Source organism: Manis pentadactyla, chromosome 1, assembly GCF_030020395.1.
Source record: "Manis pentadactyla isolate mManPen7 chromosome 1, mManPen7.hap1, whole genome shotgun sequence".
In the NCBI taxonomy this organism is placed as follows: Eukaryota; Metazoa; Chordata; class Mammalia; order Pholidota; family Manidae; genus Manis; species Manis pentadactyla.
Genome location: NC_080019.1, coordinates 132,957,605 through 132,982,360, shown reverse-complemented (window position 1 = coordinate 132,982,360; position 24,756 = coordinate 132,957,605).

Sequence of the window (24,756 nt, the reverse complement as noted above, 5' to 3'; positions counted from 1 at the left end):
GTAGATTTGATCTAGTTGTCTTTTATTTAAAGACTTTAAAATTATTTGCTATTAGACTAATTTCTAATTATCATAGAGCAAATAAAATTTTAGAAGTATATAGTTCTTTTTAGCTTAAATTTCACCTTTCACAAATCTTATTTCTTTTAATTTTCACAATCTGCTAAGATTCTGCTGCTTTATTTTAAGAGGGGAAACTGCAAATTAAAAAGATTGAACAATTTGAAATGATTGGACAAGATTAAGAGTCAGAGACAAATGCAGCATTATTCAGACTAGAAAAGACATGGAAACAGCCTATATGTCCATGGATATAGAAACTGTAGTATATATAACAGAATATTATGCAGCCATTAGAAAAAAAGAAATCTTGCCATATGTGACAACATGGCTGGAACCTAAGGACATACAAACTGAAATAAGCCAGACAGAGAAGGACAGATTCTTCACGGTATCACATATATATGGAGTCTAAAAGAAAAAAAACTCAAACTCAAAAACTGTATGTAGTAAGTGGTTGCCAGGGGCTTGGAGTAGGGAAATAAGAATAGGGTGGTAAAGGGGCACAAACTTTCAGCTGTAAGATGAATAAGGTCGATAAAACATGGGGACAATAGTAGATAACCCTGTATTGTATAATTGAAATTTGCTAAGTGTAGAACAACTGTTCTCACCAAAATAAAAAGATAAATATGTGAGGCAATGGATAAATTAATTAACTAGATAGAGGGAATCATTTCACAATGAATATGCATATCAAGTAACCATGAAATACACTTCAAATATCTTACTGCCTTGCCAATTACACCTCAATGAAACTGAAACTTTAAGAAAAAAAAAAGAGTCAGAAATAAATTTAAATCCAGTTTTTATGCATTTTTTTCTTTGCACTCTGTAGCTAAGCCACTCTGCTGTGTTTCTTCAGAATTATCCACTTCACACCTCTGTCAATAATCTTGAATTTTAGTTTTTTAAAAATATTTCTGCCTTCATCCAACTCTCCTGAGTAGGAACCAATCTGTAAATTAAAATGTCTCTTTCAAATAAAGCCTATAAGGGCCTAAATTGTGTAGAAATTGGGGAAATGTCTCCTCCCTCGCCTACACGATCTTATTCCATTTATCAGTTGCAATTGCTTAGATCAAAGTTGAGGGACACATGAAATTCACTATGAAGTCTGTAAACTACAGAATATGTGGCATTTATTTCTTCAGTTTGTTTCAGCACAAAACCTTGAAACTCGTCCTTCTATCCTGAACAGATGTCTAACAGGCATGATTATTTTCAAATGATTGTTTAATGTCTAAGAATAAACAAAGACAAATTTCTTGAAGAAATATTCTGATTGTTTGGAAAACATCAGGAACTAATAGTTTTTGCAATGAGTGAAAAATCATGCATTGTTCTTTTAAACACAAGCATTTTCTGACATGGGACTATGCCAGATCTCAGGTATACTGTGCTTATATTTTCTCAAAGTCAATACTAGGCATCCAAAGTATTTGTTTTTGCACATGAATTATTTTCTATTTGACAGTACACCTACTCCCAAAAAAGACTGTCCAATTATATAAAAGAATTAGGAGAAAAAATAGACTTCCATATCCTGGAAATTTTATTTCTCCCAAATCTCACCTTTGCAGAGCCTACAAATTGCTTTTACTCAAATCAGACATAAACTCCAAAATTGTATTTGTAGTATTATTGGCCTGACTGGGACTCTGATGTGGATATAATTTCTTTCTGTTTTGGTAATAATAGTCCTCATATAAAATAAAAATCCATCAGGAGCCAACATGGCGGCGTGAGTAGGAGAGTGGGAATCTCCTCCCAAAAACATATATATTTTTGAAAATACAACAAATACAAATAATCCAAAAAGAGAGACCAGAAGACACAGGACAACAGCCAGACTACATCCACACATGCAAGAGCCCAGCGCCCGCTAAAAGGGGTAAGATACAAGCCCCGGCCCGGCGAGACCCGAGAACTCCTCCCCCCAGCTACCGGCGGGAGGGAGAGGGAGCCCAGGACTGCTAAACACCCAGCAAAAGCAACCCGAACCAGAGTGCAGACAGAGTGCATGTGTGGAGGGCTGGAAAGTAGGGAAACAGGGCAGCAAGACCTCTGAGCGGGTTCCGAAGCTGATGCCCCTGTGACAAAGAAAAGCGAGTGCTTTTTGAAAGTCTTAAAGGGACAGGGACTTAACAGCTAGACTGAAACAACACAGGTCACAGCCCAGTGGCTGGAAATTACAGGGAAAACCGGGTGCACTAACCCCCAGGGCAACAACTCTGAGACCCCTCACGGAGGTAAACAGCCAAACAGCCCCCCGTCCATTACCCCTCTGGGCGCTGCAAAAGCAGAGAAGCAGCCTAAGGCAAACTATGCCCACAGAAGGGAAATTCCTCCACTACAGCCAGGCAAGACACAAAGACCCAGCCTACACGCAATTACCCAACACAAGCCACTAGGGGTCGCAGTTGTCCCAGTAAAGAAAGGCCAGTAGCAAGTGAAAAGTTTGGCCCTCCCAGCTGACAGTCAGTAGCACCTGTCAACATGAAAAGGCAAAAAAATATGATCCAGACAAGACTAACCCAGACAGCTTCGGCATCTGCTACATCTTCCCCTGAGAAGGAACCTGGGGAGATAGATTTAACCAATTTTCCTGAAAAAGAATTCAAAACAAATGTCATAAACATGCTGGTGGACTTGCAGAGAAATATGCAAGAACGAAGGAAGGAGAATACAGAAATAAAACAAGCCCTGGAAGGACTTCAAAACACAATGGACGAGATGCAAGAGACCATTAATGTACTAGAAATCAGAGAACAGGAACGCAGAGAAGCTGATGCAGAGAGAGATAAAAGGATCTCCAGGAATGAAAGAATTTTAAGAGAGCTGAGTGACCAATTGAAACAGAAAAATATCCTGATTATAGGGGTATCAGAAGAAGAAGAGAGAGAAAAAGGGATAGAAAGTGTCTTTGAAGAAATAATTGCTGAAAACTTCCCCAAACTAGGGGAAGAAATGGCCTCTCAGACCACAGAGGTACACAGAACTCCCATGACAAGGGATCCAAGGCGGGCAACACCAAGACACATAATAATTAAAATGGCAAAGATCAAAGACAAGGACAAAGTATTACAGGCAGCCAGAGAGAAAAAAAAGGTCACTTACAAAGGAAAACCCATCAGGCTATCATCAGGCTTCTCTACAGAAACCCTACAGGCCAGAAGAGAATGACATGATATACTTAATGCAATGAAGCAGAAGGGCCTCGAACCAAGACTACTGTGTCCAGCACAAATATCATTTAAATATAAAGGAGGGATTAAACAATTCCCAGACAAGCAAAAGTTGAGGGAAACTGACTACCAAAAACCACCTATACAGGGCATCTTACAGGGACTGCTCTAGATAGGAGCACTCCTAAAAAGAGCACAGAAGAAAACACCCAACATATGAAGAAGGGAGGAGGAGGAATAAGAAGGGAGAGAAATAAAAAATCATGAGACCGTGTTTATAATAGCTCAATAAGAGAGTTAAGTTAGACAGTAAGATAGTAAAGAAGCTAACCTTGAACCTTAGGTAACCACAAACTTAAAGCCAACAATGACAGTAAGTGCATACCTTTCAATAATCACCCTAAATGTAAATGGACTGAATGCACCAATCAAAAGACACAGAGTAATAGAACAGATAAAAAGCAAGACCCATCCATATGCTGCTTACAAGAGACACACCTCAAACCCAAAGATATGCACAGACTTAAAGTCAAGGCATGGGAAAAGATATTTCATGCAAACAACAGAGAGAAAAAAGCAGGTGTTGCAGTACTAGTATCAGACAAAATAGACTTCAAAATAAAGAAAGTAACAAAAGATAAAGAAGACATTACATAATGATAAAGCGCTCAGTCAAACAAGAGGATATAACCATTATAAATATATATGCACCCAATACAGGAGCACCAACATATGTGAAACAAATAAAAACAGAATTAAAGGAGGAAATAGAATGCAATGCATTCATTTTGGGAGACTTCAACACACCACTCATTCCAAAGAACAGATCCACCAGACAGAAAATAAGTAAGGACACAGAGGCACTGAACAACACACTAGAACAGATGGACCTAATAGACATCTACAGAACTCTACATCCAAAAACAACAGGATACACATTCTTCTCTAGTGCACATGGAACATTCTCCAGAATAGACCACATACTAGGCCACAAAAAGAGCCTCAGTAAATTCCAAAAGATTGAAATCCTACCAACCAACTTTTCAGACCACAAAGGCATAAAACTAGAAATAAACTGTACATAGAAAGCAAAAAGGCTCACAAACACATGGAGGCTTAACAACACGCTCCTAAATAATCAATGGCTCAATGACCAAATCAAAATGGAGATCCAGCAATATATGGAAACAAACGACAACAACAACACTAAGCCCCAACTTCTGTGGGACACAGCAAAAGCAGACTTGAGAGGAAAGTATACAGCAATCCAAGCATATTTAAAAAAGGAAGAACAATCCCAAATGAATGGTCTAATGTCACAATTATCAAAATTGGAAAAAGAAGAACAAATGAGGCCTAAGGTCAGCAGAAGGAGGGACATAATAAAGATCAGAGAAGAAATAAATAAAATTGAGAAGAATAAAACAATAGCAAAAATCAATGAAACCAAGAGCTGGTCCTTCGAGAAAATAAACAAAATAGATAAGCCTCTAGCCAGACTTATTAAGAGGAAAAGAGAGTCAACACGAATCAACAGTATCAGAAATGAGAAAGGAAAAATCACGATGGACCCCACAGAAATACAAAGAATTATTAGAGAATACTATGAATACCTATATGCTAACAAGCTGGGAAACCTAGGAGAAATGGACAACTTCCTAGAGAAATACAACCTTCCAAGACTGACCCAGAGAGAAACAGAAAATCTAAACAGACCAATTACCGGCAACGAAATTGAAGCGGTAATCAAAATCTAAGAAAGAACAAAACCCCCGGGTCAGATGGATTTACCTCGGAATTTTATCAGACATACAGGGAAGACATAATACCCATTCTCATGAAAGTTTTCCAAAAAATAGAAGAGGAGGGGATACTCCCAAACTCATTCTATTAAGCTAACATCACCCTAATACCAAAACCAGGCAAAGACCCCACCAAGAAAGAAAACTACAGACCAATATCCCTGATGAACATAGATGCAAAAATACTCAACAAAATATTAGCAAACCGAATTCAAAAACACATCATAAGGATCGTACATCATGACCAAGTGGGATTCATCCCAGGGATGCAAGGATGGTACAACATTCGAAAGTCCATCAACATCATCCACCACATCAACAAAAAGAAAGACAAAAACCACATGATCATCTCCATAGATGCTGAAAAAGCATTTGACAAAGTTCAACATCCATTCATGATAAAAACTCTCAGCAAAATGGGAATAGAGGGCAAGTACCTCAACATACTAGAGGCCATCTGAGATAAACCCACAGCCAACATTATACTGAACAGCGAGAAGCTGAAAGCTTTTCCTCTGAGATTGGGAACTAGACAGGGATGCCCACTCTCCCCACTGTTATTTAACATAGTACTGGAGGTCCTAGCCATGGAAATCAGACAAAACAAAGAAATACAAGGAATCCAGATTGGTAAAGAAGAAGTTAAACTGTCACTATTTGCAGATGACATGATACTGTACATAAAAAACCGTAAAGACTCCACCCCAAAACTACAAGAACTGATATCAGAATACAGCAAAGTTGCAGGATACAAAATCAACACACAGAAATCTGTGACATTCCTATACACTAACAATGAACCAACAGAAAGAGAAATCAGGAAAACAACTCCATTCACAATTGCATCAAAAAAAATAAAATACCTAGGAATAAACCTAACCAAGCAAGTGAAAGACTTATACTCTGAAAACTACAAGTCACTCTTAAGAGAAATTAAAGGGGACACTAACAGATGGAAACTCATCCCATGCTCGTAGCTAGGAAAAATTAATATCGTCAAAATGGCCATCCTGCCCAAAGCAATATACAGATTTGATGCAATCCCTATGAAACTACCAGCAACATTCTTCAATGAACTGGAACAAATAATTCAAAAATTCATATGGAACCACCAAAGAACCCGAATAGCCAAGGCAATCCTGAGAAAGAAGAATAAAGTATGGGGGATCTCACTCCCCAACTTCAAGCTCTACTATAAAGCCATAGTAATCAAGACAATTTGGTACTGGCACAAGAACAGAGCCACAGACCAATGGAACAGACTAGACAATCCAGACATTAACCCAGACATATATGGTCAATTAGTATTTGATAAAGTTGCCATGGATGTACAATGGTGAAATGACAGTCTCTTCAACAGATGGTGCTGGCAAAACTGGACAGCTACATGTAGGAGAATGAAACTGGACCATTGTCTAACCCCATATACAAAAGTAAACTCAAAATGGATCAAAGACCTGAATGTAAGTCATGAAACCATTAAACTCTTGGAAGAAAACATAGGCAAAAACCTCTTAGACATAAACATGAGTGACCTCTTCTTGAACATATCTCCCCGGGCAAGGAAAACAACAGCAAAAATGAACAAGTGGAACTATATTAAGCTGAAAAGCTTCTGTACAGCAAAAGACACCATCAATAGAACAAAAAGGAACCCTACATCAATAGAAACAAAAAGGGAGAATATATTTGAAAATGACAGATCTGATAAAGGCTTGATGTCCAGAATATATAAAGAGCTCACACACCTTAACAAACAAAAAACAAATAACCTAAATAGAAAAAGGGCAGAGGAACTGAACAGACAGTTCTCCAAAAAAGAAATACAGATGGCCAACAGACACATGAAAAGATGCTCCACATCGCTAATTATCAGAGAAATGCAAATTAAAACTACAATGAGGTATCACCTCCCACCAGTAAGGATGGCTGCCATCCAAAAGACAAACAACAACAAATGTTGGCGAGGCTGTGGAGAAAGGGGAACCCTCCTACACTGCTGGTGGGAAAGTAAATTAGTTCAACCATTGTGGAAAGCAGTATGAAGGTACATTAAAATGCTCAGAACAGACTTACCATTTGACCCATGAATTGCACTCCTAGGAATTTACCCTAAGAATGCAGCAATCAAGTTTGAGAAAGAGCAATGCACCCCTATGTTTATCGCAGCACTATTTACAATAGCCAAGAATTGGAAGCAACCTAAATGTCCATCGATAGATGAATGGATAAAGAAGATGTGGTACATATACACAATGGAATACTACTCAGCCATAAGAAAAGGGCAAATCCTACCATTTGCAGCAACATGGATGGAGCTGGAGGGTATTATGCTCAGTGAAACAAGCCAAGCGGAGAAAGAGAAATACCAAATGATTTCACTCATCTGTGGAGTATAAGAACAAAGAAAAACTGAAGGAACAAAACAGCAACAGAATCACAGAACTCAAGAATAGACTAACAGTACCAAAGGGAAAGGGACTGGGGAGAATGGGTGCATAGGGAGGGATAAGAGGGGGGGAAGAAGAAGGGGCGGTATTAAGATTAGCATGCATGGGGGGTTGGGAGAAAGGGGAGGGCTGTACAACACAGAGAAGGCAAGTAGTGATTCTACAGCATTTTGCTATGTTGATGGACAGTGACTGTAAAGGGGTTTATAGGGGGTACCTGGTATAGGGGAGAGCCTAGTAAACATAATGTTCATCATGTAAGTGTAGATTAATGATAACAACAACAACAAAAAAAAGCAGTTCCTGTGTGGTTATCACCAATGAGTTCTACACAATGGTATAAAGGGCATATAAAAGTGTAGGCAAAGGATCTGTTTGTGTTTTTACAGAGGATCAAAGCCTAATTGGGCTACCCCGAAAATGAACTAAGATATGATATGAAAAAGAACTTCCAACATCAGCACTCTCTGGAAGACTCATGCCAGAAGATGATCATCAAAAAACCCCAACAAAGATCCACACACTGCTACAGGTGTAGATGCACTCATCCCACCAATTCCTGGACTTGCCATGGGAATGAAGAAGGAGATATCTAAGCTGGCCTGTGCATACAGTAAAACAACAAATTTGACTGGATCTATACTGTTGGAACTCAACCAAGAATTAGGAGAAGTGCAAATTGTAGTGCTCCAAAATCTTACAACTACAGACTATTTACTGTTAAAAGAACATATGGGATGTGAACATTCCCCAGGAATGGGTTGTTTTAATTTGTCTGATTTCTCTCAGACTGTTCAAGTTCAGTTGGACAATATCCACCATATCATAGATAAGTTTTCAGAAATGCCTAAGGTGCCTAACTTGTCTTCTTGGTTTCACTGGAGATGGCCGGTAATTATAGGTCTGCTTTGGTTATGCAACTGTACTCCTATTATGTTAATGTGTGTGCGCAATTTAATTAGTAGTTTAAAACCTATACATGCTGAAGTTACTCTACAAGAAGATATGTCAAAGAAATAATCAATCTTCCCATGTTTTCTTCTGCCTGCTACTTCTATAGCTTTTCTTCTTCCTTCCTAATTACAACCCTTAAATAGAATACGTGCCTCATATCGAATTTACCGAGTATCGTAATTCTTCCAAGTGGTAAAGACACCTCAAGACAAATGCTGGGCATAGAAGCCACAAGGCATAAATATGCAAAGAAGTAAAAAGCTAACCTTTTCAAACAATAAGGCTTCTCTCTCACTTACCAACTCTATACATTTCCCTGTATGGCCCCGGAAGATGACTGGTTAGCCAGAGACGGGTAAGATTCCTCAAGGGAGGAACAACCTAAGACAGGCACAGTCACAGGGGGGCCATCAGGTGAGAAATTGGGGATCAACAGAGGTGAGGCTTGGAACCTCACCCCCCTGTTCTGACAGAAATCTTCTGCATACGTGGATGTTTTATTGCCCTTGTCTAGCTCGGATTAACACATAGTCTACAGGCACACACCTGATCATCTACATTTTCTCTCTTACAACACTAAACTATGTGTTCTACCTTTATCTCATATCTACCACTTCAGCATTTTATTAAAAATAATAATAATAAAGAGAGAAATGTGGTATCCACATATAAATCAAGTATAAAAATCAAATGAGTATTCATATTTGAACTGACTGTTTATAGTTCATAATGCATGAACAAAACCGAAAGTTTCTGTGATGACTGCCCTTGTACAGTTCACTATGTAACTTATTCACTATGTAAGAATTTGTTCTCCATGTAAGAACTTGTTCGTTATGCTTCAGAAGATTGGAGACTGACAAAAATTAGGCTTGGGATGGATTAATGATTGTGCATTGAGCATTGACTCCACTATACAGAATTTTATTGTTGTTAACAACCATTTGATCAATAAATATGCGAGATGCCCTCACAAAAAGAAAAAAAAATAGTACACACTTCCAATTGTAAAATAAATAAGTAACCAGGATGTAATGTGTAGCATAAGAAATATAGTCAAAATATTGTAACAGCTTGGTAAGTTGATAGTTGGTACCTAGAATTATAATGTATATAAATGTTGAATCACTGTGTTGTACACCTGAAACTAATGTAATACTGTGTGTCAACTACCCTTCAATAAAAATTATTATTTTCAAAAAATAAATAAATAAATAAATAATAAAATAAAATAAAAATCCATCAAAGAAAATGAAGGAGAAAGAGGGGCATGATTTGGCTTTATTTATTTTTCCATTTAATGATCAGGAACTCATTCTGGTTGCATGCTTCATATGGTACTAGAATGAAGCTCATTCAACTCCCTAATCTTTTTGCTTTCAAAGGCCACTTTGTCCTAAAATTCCTCACTAAACGACAAAGTTAACTGTAAATATAATGATATTATTGGAAGTTGAGGGGTCTAAAGAGCACATGAATAGGATGATATTACAGCAGGAAAAAATACCCTTGTAATTAAAAGGACAATATTTGGGCTCTTTAACCTATTTGCTGACTTAATAAGATATTTTGGGCTTTTTATGTTATTTTATTATAGCAGGATATTAAATTATAGGAACAAAAATGGTCAGAAACATGTCATCAAATATTGTTATAAGTATATTCGGATATTTAGAAAATTATGCCTTCTTTGAAACAGATTTTGGAGAAAATTCGTTTTTGTACATAATTCATGAATCTGTCTCTCACCAGTAATATAAAAAGCCATATCAACAAAAACCAGGATGTAACTGGATATTGTATATTAATAACACAAGCAAAACTAAGTAATTATAAATTATACTTAGTTTTCTAAAGTTGGAAGCATATTAACCTCTGACAGGCCTATTAATATAATTTAAATGGTATAAGTGTGTATGTGTGTGTGTGTGTGTCTGTGTGCATGAAACTACTGAATACTAAAGTATCTCATAATCATTTATATCATAATACATAAGTCCTAAGTATAACCTCTATAACCTTTTTATAAACTCATTTTCTAAATGAAAACTTCTCAAATCACCAAAATGTCATAATATTCCAAAGGGGAAACACCATTAGCCTGTACGAATTTACATTTTAAACTAATTTATGATCCATGTTATTACTTACTCTCTACCAACTTTATAAACTATCATATGGTTAAATGTTTCTCTTTACTTTTCAGATAAAATGCACAGAATTTTATTTTAGAAAGAAGGAATAAAGCAAACTACCTTTCTGTTCAAGCATCAAGTTCTTCAAACATTTTGGAAATTAGAAAAAATACATTTCCCTAAAAGCACAACTTATGTTATATGATACTACTTACATGTTAAACTGTTAGCATATGGGAGTCAACAGCATTCTTAAATATTTTAAAGTATTATACTTAAACAACTTGAGTACGTTAAATAAGATTACATATTTGGAAATTAAACTGAGTTTTGAAGCAAAACATTTATTTCAAAACACTAACATTGTGTTACTATAAACAAAAAGAGTAATAAATATTCAATTAAAAAAATTAAGTGGCCAGAATAAAGTGTAAATTAAAGATTCTCTAATTTTAAACTTCCATATACTTGTCTTAATTTATAAGGCATGTACTGCCTTAAACATTGATTTTTGTAAGTTGCTGCATACCTAAGCATCTGTGATGAGTGTGTATATTTATATATGTGAGTACATGTTCATGCATGTGTACACATGTTAGAGACAGTTAGTATGATTATTCCATGTATGAATATATAGCTCTCTTTTTGTTTTTACTAGCTACATACTTTATTGTTTAAATTCCCATAAAGTAAAATAACTTACTTAATCTTCAAAAACTCTGTAGCATTAATTAAAAATATACGACTTAAGAACAAATGAGAGAAAAGTGTGGCAGGGTCATCATGGCAGAGCAAATATGCTAAAGGGTTTTTACTATATTTACAAATGGCTATTAGATGAACTATAGCAAATAATCTTTTGAATTCACTGTTATGCACAAAATAATTTAAGGACTATCATTCAGGGATTAAAAAACCAATATATACACAGCTGAAACTGTGTATAGGAATTCTCAGAATATATAAATTCATCATTGATGGTGCTATGAAAGCAAATCTAATGCCCTTGCTCAGTGCAGGTCTGAGCCTATGTAAAGTTCCAAAGTGAGGGAGGTAAACCTGAGAGGCCCTCATTAACTCAGATCCAATAAGGAACAGCACTCAACCACTCAAATGTGGACTTTATTTCTTTCTCACATACAAAAGTCCAGAAGGGAATAGTCCAATGTTGCCAGTTTTTCTGCTCCATAAAATCATCCAGAAACATGAGGTGTCAGATTAGCATTTGCTCCACTATATCGTGTGTGAGTTCCATCACCAGGTCTGTGGTCTGACACCATAAGAACCATTTTTATGTGATTGATAAAGAAATAAATGGATTATGAATAAACATGTCACAGGGATGAAAAGTACAACACAGGGAATATAATTAATAATTTGTAAAATCTTGGTGACAGTTGGTTACTACACTTATGATGAGCACTTCATAATGTATACAATTGTCAAATAACTATGCTTTACACCTGAAACCAATATAATGTCATATACCAAATATACTTCAATTAATAAAAGAAGATAAATAGATTATCAGTGGAAGTATACCTTTATACAAATTGAGAACATTTAAATTGATAATATATATTAGTATTTGACACTAACACAGTGACTTGGACAAGGTGATTCCACTTTAAAATTTATAAAAATTATAAAATTTTCACTTATAAGAATTTAACCTTGAAAATCATATAGCTGTGTAGAGACATGTAAATAGTTACATGGTATAGCATTGGTTATAATAATGAATACATGTTTTAAAAACTTTCAGTTATTGGCAGTGATTTAAAAGAATTTTATTTTTCAGACTATCTCCTATAAACATGTAAGATTGCAGGAGAGATTTCTGAAAAGTAATTTGAAGAAGAAAATAATTTAAAATGTTTAAAAAATGCAAATAGAGTTTATTTTGATATCATTCAGAAGTTGAAAAACCACAATACAAAAGGATTTAAATATGCATGATACTGCATATTATGCCTGTATGCATATTACATAAGTGTAATAATTTTACACAATCATTGCTATAATAAATATACACATAGCCATGTGTTAACAGAACTGGTAACTTAAATCTTTTTAACATTTATTCCAAATTCTCATGAGTTTGCCTAATACTTTATGAGCAAGAAATTCAAACACTTAACTATTTTATTATTTGTGAAAAATTCAAAGATAATTATAGTGTAATATCAGTTTGATGGGAACGTGTACAGTTATGGATTTCCTCTAAAATCGATTAAATAACACATATATCGAAGATGGGAGTCTCATATGTTGTGCCATTCTTAAAAAATAATCTTAAATAGTTGGCAAGATGGCAGAATTGTGCCACACCATATTTCCATTAAATAGGTCTATTTTTAAAATGAGATTTTGCTTATTAATGTGTTAAATCTCTTTTTTTTTGAGGAAATTAATGAGCTTACAGAAGCCACCTTTAAGGAAAACATCCATATAGAGGAAGCCTTTGATTTTAGTTTTCTTAAATGCAGATTTGCTAGATTGCTTCCTCTTTGCATATAGCTAGAATATAATTAAAATAGATAATTAGAGAAAGTAATTACTGAGTTCTTCTTTCAGTCCTTGCACATTCATTAAGGATTATATATAAATCTAAATTAGCCTCAAAAAGTACAGTAGTTGACAGTTCAAAAGCTATCTTGAGTTATAATATTAAGAACATTTTTTCTCATAAATATCTGTGTTTAATTTGGAACCATGCAAAGTTATATTAATTTGTATAATCAAAGTTTTTAAAAATTCAGAATAGCAACTGAACTGGCAGAACAATCTGAATTTATATTTTATATTTATTCTAAGAGGGAAAGCAAAGACAACTTTGTTTCCTTTTTCCATTTTTACTTTCTTATATTTGCAAATCTTGTGTATTTTGTCATTATTATTTTTATAAGATAAACTATGTACAAACTGATACCTTTTCTACATTGGCCTGTTCAAAATATATGTCATGGGCAGTTTCTTTTTAATTGAGACCAAAGGAGAGACAGTGAAACAATGAGAAGTGTTACTGCATTATAGCTACTGTCTCATGTGAAGAAACTCAAAATAGGTTAATTTCATAAGATTTCCCATTAGTCATGAATCACAAAAGACTCTAGAATTAGTAGATCTTTACAGTTCTGAACTTGATTACAGTGTGAATTGCATGAGTTTATTTTAATGATCATAGTCTCTCTAGTCTTCAGCCTTTACTCTCATCATTGATGCCTGCTTAAGTAAGTAACCAATGCTCATCAGTAAATGAATGATTTATTTTTTCAACTGAAAGTTGATTTTTGAAAGAAAAAGTAAAAGGGTATATAAATTGAACAAGAAGTTAGGTTCAAAGTATTGAAAAATAGGATTTAGTTTTTCAGGCATGATTTATTATATTGGAAAATCAAACTATTGGTAAGCTACTTCAGACAGTTGCGTATTGCAAGGGATGCAGATACATATCAACATCTACAAATTAAGATATACAGAAATATGTTTCTAAACAGTCCTTTATTACCTTAAATTTCCACTTGTTTTGCCAAATATTAACCCATAGAATATTTGGGTTAATCCCTCAAGAAGATAAAACATGAGGAAATAAAAGCTTTGAAAGACATTCCTGAAGAGAAGAGGCACATAGGAGACTTGCTACACAAGATATCAGGACAGTATATAGCACAAGACACTGTGCACACAGGGATGAATAAGTACACCAAAAAACAGAACAGAGTATGGTCAAAGACTCTACCATATATAAATGCCTAATGTATGATGAAGATAACATTTTGTATTGCAGTGGAAACATACACTCTTCACCAATGATACTCAGGAAACTACCAGTTTGGAAAGTTTTACCAGTTTGGAAAAAAATATAGAATCACAATCTCAACCTTGGATAAGATATGAAACAATGGACATATGCACACACTGCTCAGGACAAATTGGTGCTGCCATTTAGAAAATCAGTTTGACATTACATTACCTTACAAAGTTGAACTTTGTACTGTCATTATTTAGCGATCACACTTCTAGGAAGGAAGTCTTGTACACGAGACTATAATGTTCATAATAAATCAACCACATCAAAAAACCTGTGTCTTGCCAATGGGTTTCAGCTCCGGACAAGTTCACTATGCATTCAGTGACACTAGAATAAATGACACTGGAACGTTCTTGGGGTGAAAGGGTTTCTACTCAACTTTATTCCCAAGGTGGCAGGTCAGTCACTAGAATCTCATCCATTCAGAGCAAGTCTGCGTGCAGCAAGCTGGTCTGTGCCTCTGGGCCTCAGCGCTGCCACCACTCCAGTCTCTGCCCTTCTTCAGCCTTGCAGTCATGCCACCGTGTCACCCAGAGTACTGGGCGGAGCTCTTTATATTGAGTCAATAACAACATATTGCCCACACATGTGTAGTGAGTTAACCGACCGGGGCCAGGTGAGAATCCTGGCCGCAGAAACCTTCATTTTATCCACACCTAAAAATAACAAACACAGCTATCATCTGTAAAATAGACATTGACTTAGGTATAGTTATACAATGAAAAATTAAACAATGTGTTATCTGGGATATTTACCAGTAAGAGAGAATAATAATATTAAGCAAGGCATTGAAGAACACAAAATTCAGAACAGCAGATTCTACTAAAAGGAAAAAAGAGCAAAAATGTGAATCAAGATGCACTTAATTTTTCATTTCTTAAGGAATTTGGGCAGGAAACATGCATTTATTTCTTCAAATTTTGCATTTACTTATTACATTCAGTATTTGATGTGCACTAAAGCAAATTGAAACTAAAATAGAAATTAAAATGAAAACTGGAGTAGCAACTCTTTTAAAAGCTAAAAAATGAAAAAGGTCAAATACAATTTTTAATTTAATGAACAAATTAAAATAATGGCTAAAGAGGAGAAATATCAATTCTTTTATGTGGAAAATATTATTATGGTTTGATTCCCATAAACAAAATTTAATTTCTGAAATGAATAGCATATATTTGAGGTATATGTTCACAGTTTCAGATGATTATGCATCAAATTATACCCTAAAACTAAAATTAAAACACTTGGTATCCTATATTAATAGAAAGGAAAGAGAAGAAATAGAAACCATAGTTATTGTGGAACATTTTTGTTCCCCATCCGGTCAATAAAGAAGCACCCTTTCAATTGAAGGACAATCAGTTCTTCCACCTTTATAGGGACCACATCACTGGACTTCTTGCCTAAATGGAGGAATATACAAAAGCTCATTTGTGACAAGACTGTTCTTTCTTAAACTGTAAAAGTTATTGATTCATTTATTTATTTGAAATAATACATGCTTATCTAGAGTTTACTACCACATATCAGATAATACCTGTTAACATATGTTTACTGAATATGTGATTATGTGCTCTCTACAGAGAGGCAATTTTCCTCCTGAAATGAAATTCAAAACAAATCTGGTGTAACTGTACAATAGTAGATTATTGTACAACAGAAAGTTAAAGAAAATGATTTCTGTTGTGGCATGAAGTACTGATGCCTGATTTCCTAATCATGAAACATAGAAATATTTATAAATGTAAAATTGATTAAATTATTATTATTAATTGTATTTCTTTATATTTGTATTTGTTAGCACTGACAGCCTTATTTTCTTCAGGTACTACTACTTAATATTTGTATATGATCCATGGAAATACTGAGCTTAATTATTCATTTTCTACTTCTAAGACTGCATTATAGGTCAGGAAAAATGTGAAAATGAGTAACCTTTCTAAGCTCTAACAAAGATGATATTAATTACATGAAACCCATTTAAAAAATTGATCAAATAAAGGAGATCTAGCAAGCAGCCTATAAATCCAAACAAATTTATAAAGAAACAAAGAAACACATCTTAAAATATTAGTCTGAGAGATACTTTTTTCTTTATTAAAGGGAAATTAGCGCAGGTAAATAATGCCTCTTGAAGATGAGGATTTTTGTTTTTGTTTAAAACTTGATGCATATATTTCATTTTATTTTTCTGGGAATAGAGGGGTAAAGAATGGCATTTTGCCAGAAATCCTCTTATTTATAAATTTCAAAGAGTAATGCATCGCGGTAAGTGTAAGATTCAAATAAGACGAGCATCTCCCTTTCTTTTCAGTGCAATTATAACAACATCAACTCCCAGTCTGTTCACCCAGCATCGATGCCTCCATTCTCTAAATTCTTTCATGGATAATCTCTGTAACCTCATTTAGAATTCCAATCCTGCTTCATTTTATTGTAGCATATTATTTCGCTTTTCTTATATAGCATTCAAAAACTAGATTGCAAGCCTCAGGAAAATCATCCGCTGAGTTAGAAGGATGATCTCTTAGTTCATCCACCCTCATGGTGGGCCCAACCCCTCACTTCCTTTCTGGGTTGAGGAAAGTGCAGTGGCTTATTTGGGATGGACTGTCCTTTCTTAAACTACAAAGAATACTGGATGGTTTATTGATTTGGAATAATACTTGCTTTCTGGAGCTCTCTTTGCACATTAGTTAATGCGTTAGAGCAGACATTTACCTATGAATATGATTATAAGCACTTGAATACAGAAGCAATTTTCCTACCGAGGTAAAATTTAAAGAAAAATCTGGTATTAGCAGAACATTGTTCAAGGGAAGTTTAATTTTAAGGAAAGATTTCTTTTAAGGCACAGTGAGTTGATTCCCTTTCAATTTTCCCAAATCACAAAACAATTATAGAGGTGAAAGGGTTGAACTGTGTATTAGTCACTGTAAGGTTCAGAGGAAGAAAACAATGGGCTATGGCTGGTTGGGACTTGAACTTGAACCCAACCTTAAAAAATGAAAAGAAGACTCTGTATTAGACAAAAATGGAGAAGAGACTGCTAAAAATAAAATCAAAGACACAGGAAATAGGATTAATTCAAGAGAGGGAAACAAGATAAAGATGGCTACTTCAGTAAAATCAGTTTCTGTTATTCAGTCTAAAAATATTTTTAGAGCACCACCTTTTGGGAGATAATTCTCTCTGGGCCCCTTATGTTTCTGAACATCTTACCAACAAAAGTACTGATAGCTTTTGTTTCAAACTGTATTGTCAAGGCTGTCTGTACGGTGAACTGTCGATCATGAAAGATGTAGATAGGGTCTTTCCCTAGTGCAGAGAGATGAGTTTGCTGGCCATAATAACAAAACATGTCTCCCTCTGGGCAAAGTTGGACAGGTTTGATTGCCATCACCTGTTAAAAGACTGGAGTTTTCTGAAACTGGAGTTCTTAGGATGTGAGCAAAAACACTGCATGTGTTACAGCCATCTAGGCACATCTGAATCACTGCCGTGAGACTCAGAAGGCACCAAAAATCAGAGCAAACATGAGGCTTATGGCACCTGCTTTACTGTGATAGGAAGAACCACCTTGTCTCTGATGCAGGGAACATCCGTTAGATTGAGAGCAGAATACATCTGAGCCCCTTCACAGTTCTTGACACCTACTATGTGCTAGGTACTTTTTTAGGCATTGGAATACGTAATTGAACAAAACAGACAAAATTTCTGCTATATTCGTGCTTGTATTCTAGACATTCAGAAAGTTTTAAATAATAATTAAAATATAAAGTTTGTAAATAGTTTGAGTTTCTATAAACCAAAATTTTACTTAAAATTTTAGAGCAGTGAAGGTAAAATGTATATAAGGAAGCACCCTGTGAAATATCACAATGAGCATATATTTGAAAAATGTTATTTAATTGAGGTCAATGGTAAGTGTTGTAGGACTGAAGCCTAAAATGAATTGATTAGTACATATTTTTGAGCCAACTAGTAACTCCTTAACAGCTTATATTTTTAAATTATTAATCACAGTGAGGATGGAGACAGTTATTTAATGACTTGTATTCAAAGAAAGTGGTCTAACTACAATTGGAGCAATTATTGTAAAAAGGGTTAACAAAAAATTTGAAAAATAATTGTTAAGCTGAAGTTGACAGAATCTGGAAAAAAAAGAGTAGCCATGAAGTTGAAACTTTGATTTTGAAAATTAATACAGAAATTGATAACATGAATGTGAGGAACAATTTTAAGAAGGGACTACATTTACGTTTTAGGCACCTGAAGTTCAAGATGATAGTAAAACTTCCAATGAAAGGGTTCATGGAACAGTATAAAATTTGGTCCTAGAATTTAGGAAGAAATTTAAATGTGAGACAAGATTTAGGATCAGCCCTAGAGGCTTGATTTCTAAATCTGTAAGAATGGATAAGCTTTCAAGGATAAACTTTCAATAGATAAGTGAAAATGAAAGAATGGATCTCCAAAATCCTATTGTTTAATCACCCCCACTTTCAGAAAGTTGTAGAAAATAACCCACTAAGAATAAATAGAAGAGGAAAAGAGAAGCAGGGAGAGAATGAGGGGATTCAAGGTAGCACAGGGCCCTAAATACAGAGGAAGAGTGTTGACAAGGGGGAGTGACCAGAGGCACAGCGTGGCAAAAGAATATTAGCACTAGGGGAGAAATTATAGGTGACCTTCGACTTTGTAAGGGTAGAGGCCATGAATAGAGGTGAACACAAGACAGTTTTAAAATTATTTATTTTAATTTATGTATAATTATCAAATTAATTTTTAAGCATTATCTCTTATTTTTGACTAAGATATTTTCATCACATATGAAATGTTTGATACGTAAAATGTCATTTAAGTAAATCTTTCTCTTGTGTATATATAATGCAATTTTAACATTCAAATTAATAATAATTGTGCCAATTTATAGTATTCCTTATTTTCAGTTAAGTCCTTTCTTTACTAAGTCCCGAGGGATATTCATGAGTTTCTTTCATTCACTCATTTATGTTAACAAGTGGTTAAAACTATGAATTGATTCAGTACGAGTAAAGGAATATAGCACTAGAAGAACAATACAAATTCTTTAGTATTTTTCCTACATTTTTTATTTCATTAACTTGCCATGTGTCTTGGGAAAGAAAATGTATTTCCCACTCAAGTTTTCAATTTCTGATATAGGAATAATAACACTACCTGCTTCAAACTTATCTAAAATGGTATAATTGATTTTTAAGCAAATGGGGGGAAAAAAAGAAAGGGAGAATATAATTTAAAGTTTTGTTTCAGGAGTGTTATAGGGTTTGGAGGATTTTTTATTGTATTACTTGGTTTAGCTACACCATTTCATATATTAAACAGTAATATGAAAAATATGTATCTCTAAAATATGTGCAAACTCCTAAGCCTCTGTCTCTCTGACCTAATTATAAGTTTATGAGTAACCACTAGTTCATTAGAAACTACTGACATAGACAAAATAATTTGATAGTTCAGGACTTATATATTTAACTTTGTGAAAAATATTTTAAATGCTATTGTTTTATGTCACTTTAGTATCTTTTGATAAGCTCAAAAATTGAAGTACAAAGCTTTGTTAGAATGCTAATTTTTACAGCTTACTGATACAGTTTCAGTAGATTGTTATACACTCAAGATTAAAAAGAGGAAAACAAAACATTATAGATTATTTATTGTGGTTTATGGTACTACTTTGATATAAACATGGTAAAAACTTAGCCATCTCATTTCATTTTTTTAAATTTAATCTTCAGATTTTGTGAGAAATGGTTGTATGCAGGCAAGAGAACGAGTAGTAAGAGAACTTAGTAGAAACATATTCCACAGGTATATTAAAAGCAGAGGTGACAAATAAAGATTGGCAACTGAATGGTACCACTTACAATCTACAAGTTAGAATAAAATTTCAGGGACTATCAATTCTTGTGATACAGGATATAAACTCTTGCTGTGTGGTCAATAAGATATATCCTACCTGAATTTCATTTCTGTATAGATAAACATCTTTTGTATTTTTATAACTGAAATGACAGATTCAAGCATGCTATACTAATTGTAATAAGCTAGTAATTGTTGTGAGTCAACTGTATTATAAGTACTACATTTGTATACAGTTTCTCATTGGATTATCAAAATATCTCTAAAACCTAGGAATTATTATCCCCATGTTTAAAAGGAAAGGAAGGAGGGAGGGATAGAAGAAAGGAAGGAAGGAAAGAATAAGCTTAGCAGCATGCCAAAGAAAAATGACATAGCTGTAATATAATCTTTTTTATTATTCAAAATATTATATTAAGTTTCTATAACTTCCAATGTTACAATGTTGTTTAAAATATCACTGTTTATTAAAATACACAATATAAGCAAACAATCATTTCCAGATTTTTAAGGAAAATATTCACCTTATCACCCAGATCCCAATATTAATTGGAAAATTCTGATTTTTTTAATAAAAAGTAGATAGTTGTTGGGGGGGGCGGAAGATGGCGGCGTGAGTAGAGCAGCGGAAATCTCCTCCCAAAACAACATATATCTATGAAAATATAACAAAGACAACCCTTCCTAGAATAAAGACCAGAGGACACAGGACAATATCCAGACCACATCCACACCTGAGAGAACCCAGCGCCTCGCGAAGGGGGTAAGATACAAGCCCCGGCCCCGCAGGAGCCGAGCGCCCCTCCTCCCAGCTCCCGGCGGGAGAAGAGCAGGCAGAGCGGGAGGGAGACGGAGCCCAGGGCTGCCGAACACCCAGCCCCAGCCATCCGGGCCAGAGTGCAGGGCCCTCGATACTGGGAAAACAGGGCAGCAAGAACAGTGAGCAGGCACTGGAGGCTGGGCGCCAGAGGACATAAGAAAAGCGCGCGACCATTTTTTTTTTTTTGCTTTTTTGCTGCTTTGTTTTGGCGAGCGCTTTTTGGAAGTCTTAAAGGGACAGGGACCCCAATATTAGGGAAACAGGGCAGAAAGACCGGTGAGCAGAGGCCTGAGGCTGGCACCGGAGAATAAAGAAAAACGAACGACCACCTTTTTTTTTTTTTAATTAAAAATTTTTTTTTTTTTTAATTAAAAAAAAATTTTTTTTCTTGTTTTTTTTTGTGGTCGTTGTTTGGTTTTGGTGGGTGCTTTTTGGAAGTCTTAAAGGGGCAGGGCGGGCCACTTAATCCAGAGGTAGGGAATCCGGGATCTCTGGGCACCCTAACCCCTGGGCTGCAGGGAGCAGGGAGGCCCCTTACGGAGATAAATAGCCTCCCAGCAGCTCCTGCTCCAACGCGACTCCACCATTTTGGAGTAGCTGCCCGAGCCAGGCCACGCCCACAGCAACAGCGGAGATTAACTCCATAGCAGCCGGGCAGGAAGCAGAAGCCCTGTCTGCGCGCAGCTGCGCAGCACAAGCCACTAGAGGCCGCTGTTCTCCCAGGAGAGGAGGGCCACAAACCAACAAGAAAGGAAGTCCTTCCAGCCGTCACTCGTCCCAGTTCTGCAGACTATTCCTATCACCATGAAAAGGCAAAGCTACAGGCAGACAAAGATCACAGAGACAACACCAGAGAAGGAGACAGACCTAACCAGTCTTCCTGACAAAGAATTCAAAATAAGAATCATAAACATGCTGACAGAGATGCAGAGAAATACGCAAGAAAAATGGGATGAAGTCCGGAAAGAGATCACAGATGCCAGAAAGGAGATCGCAGAAATGAAACAAAATCTGGAAGGGTTTATAAGCAGAATGGATAGAATGCAAGAGGCCATTGATGGAATTGAAATCAGAGAACAGGAACGCATGGAAGCTGACATAGAGAGAGACAAAAGGATCTCCAGGAATGAAACAATATTAAGAGAACTGTGTGACCAATCTAAAAGGAGCAATATCCGTATTATAGGGGTCCCAGAATAAGAAGAGAGAGGCAAAGAGATGGAAAGTATCTTAGAAGAAATAATTGCTGAAAACTTCCCCACACTGGGGGAGGAAGTAATCAAACAGACCACGGAAATACACAGAACCCCCAACAGAAAGGATCCAAGAAGGGCAACACCAAGACACATAATAATTAAAATGGCAAAGATCAAGGACAAGGAAAGAGTGTTAAAGGCAGCTAGAGAGAAAAAGGTCACCTATAAAGGGAAACCCATCAGGCTAACGTCAGATTTCTCAACAGAAACCCTAAAGGCCAGAAGAGAATGGCATGATATATTTAATACAATGAAACAGAAGGGCCTTGAACCAAGGATACTGTATCCAGCACGACTATCATTCAAATATGACGGTGGGATTAAACAATTCCCAGACAAACAAAAGCTGAGGGAATTTGCTTTCCACAAACCACCTCTACAGAACATCTTACAGGGACTGCTCTAGATGGGAGCACTCCTAGAAAGAGCACAGCACAAAACACCCAACATATGAAGAATCGAGGAGGAGGAACAAGAAGGGAGAGAAGAAAAGAATCTCCAGACAGTGTATATAACAGCTCAATAAGCGAGCTAAGTTAGGCAGTAAGATACTAAAGAGGCTAACCTTGAATCTTTGGTAACCACGAAATTAAAGCCTGCAATGGCAATAAGTACATATCTTTCAATAGTCACCCTAAATGTTAATGGGTTGAATGCACCAATCAAAAGACACAGAGTAACAGAATGGATAAAAAAGCAAGACCCATCTATATGCTGCTTACAAGAAACTCACCTCAAACCCAAAGACATGTACAGACTAAAAGTCAAGGGATGGAAAAACATATTTCAAGCAAACAACAGTGAGAAGAAAGCAGGGGTTGCAGTACTAATATCAGACAAAATAGACTTCAAAACAAAGAAAGTAACAAGAGATAAAGAAGGACACTACATAATGATAAAGGGCTCAGTCAAACAAGAGGATATAACCATTCTAAATATATATGCACCCAACACAGGAGCACCAGCATATGTGAAACAAATACTAACAGAACTAAAGGGGGATATAGACTGCAATGCATTCATTCTAGGAGACTTCAACACACCACTCACCCCAAAGGATAGATCCACTGGGCAGAAAATAAGTAAGGACACGGAAGCACTGAACAACACAGTAGAGCAGATGGACCTAATAGACATCTATAGAACTCTACATCCAAAAGCAGCGGGATATACATTCTTCTCAAGTGCACATGGAACATTCTCCAGAATAGACCACATACTAGGCCACAAAAAGAGCCTCAGAAAATTCCAAAAGATTGAAATCCTACCAACCAACTTTTCAGACCACAAAGGCATAAAACTAGAAATAAACTGTACAAAGAAAGCAAAGAGGCTCACGAACACATGGAGGCTTAACAACACGCTCCTAAATAATCAATGGATCAATGACCAAATCAAAATGGAGATCCAGCAATATATGGAAACAAATGACAACAACAACACTAAGCCCCAACTTCTGTGGGACACAGCAAAAGCAGTCTTAAGAGGAAAGTATATAGCAATCCAAGCATATTTAAAAAAGGAAGAGCAATCCCAAATGAATGGTCTAATGTCACAATTATTGAAATTGGAAAAAGAAGAACAGATGAGGCCTAAGGTCAGCAGAAGGAGGGACATAATAAAGATCAGAGAAGAAATAAATAAAATTGAGAAGAATAAAACAATAGCAAAAATCAATGAAACCAAGAGCTGGTTCTTCGAGAAAATAAACAAAATAGATAAGCCTCTAGCCAGACTTATTAAGAAGAAAAGAGAGTCAACACAAATCAACAGTATCAGAAACGAGAAAGGAAAAATCACGACGGACCCCACGGAAATGCAAAGAATTATTGGAGAATACTATGAAAACCTATATGCTAACAAGCTGGGAAACCTAGGAGAAATGGACAACTTCCTAGAAAAATATAACGTTCCAAGATTGACCCAGGAAGAAACAGAAAATCTAAACAGACCAATTACCAGCAACGAAATTGAAGAGGTAATCAAAAAACTACCAAAGAACAAAACCCCCGGGCCAGATGGATTTACCTCGGAATTTTATCAGACATACAGGGAAGACATAATACCCATTCTCCTTAAAGTTTTCCAAAAAATAGAGGAGGAGGGGATACTCCCAAACTCATTCTATGAAGCTAACATCACCCTAATACCAAAACCAGGCAAAGACCCCACCAAAAAAGAAAACTACAGACCAATATCCCTGATGAACGTAGATGCAAAAATACTCAACAAAATATTAGCAAACCGAATTCAAAAATACATCAAAAGGATCATACACCATGACCAAGTGGGATTCATTCCAGGGATGCAAGGATGGTACAACATTCGAAAGTCCATCAACATCATCCACCACATCAACAAAAAGAAAGACAA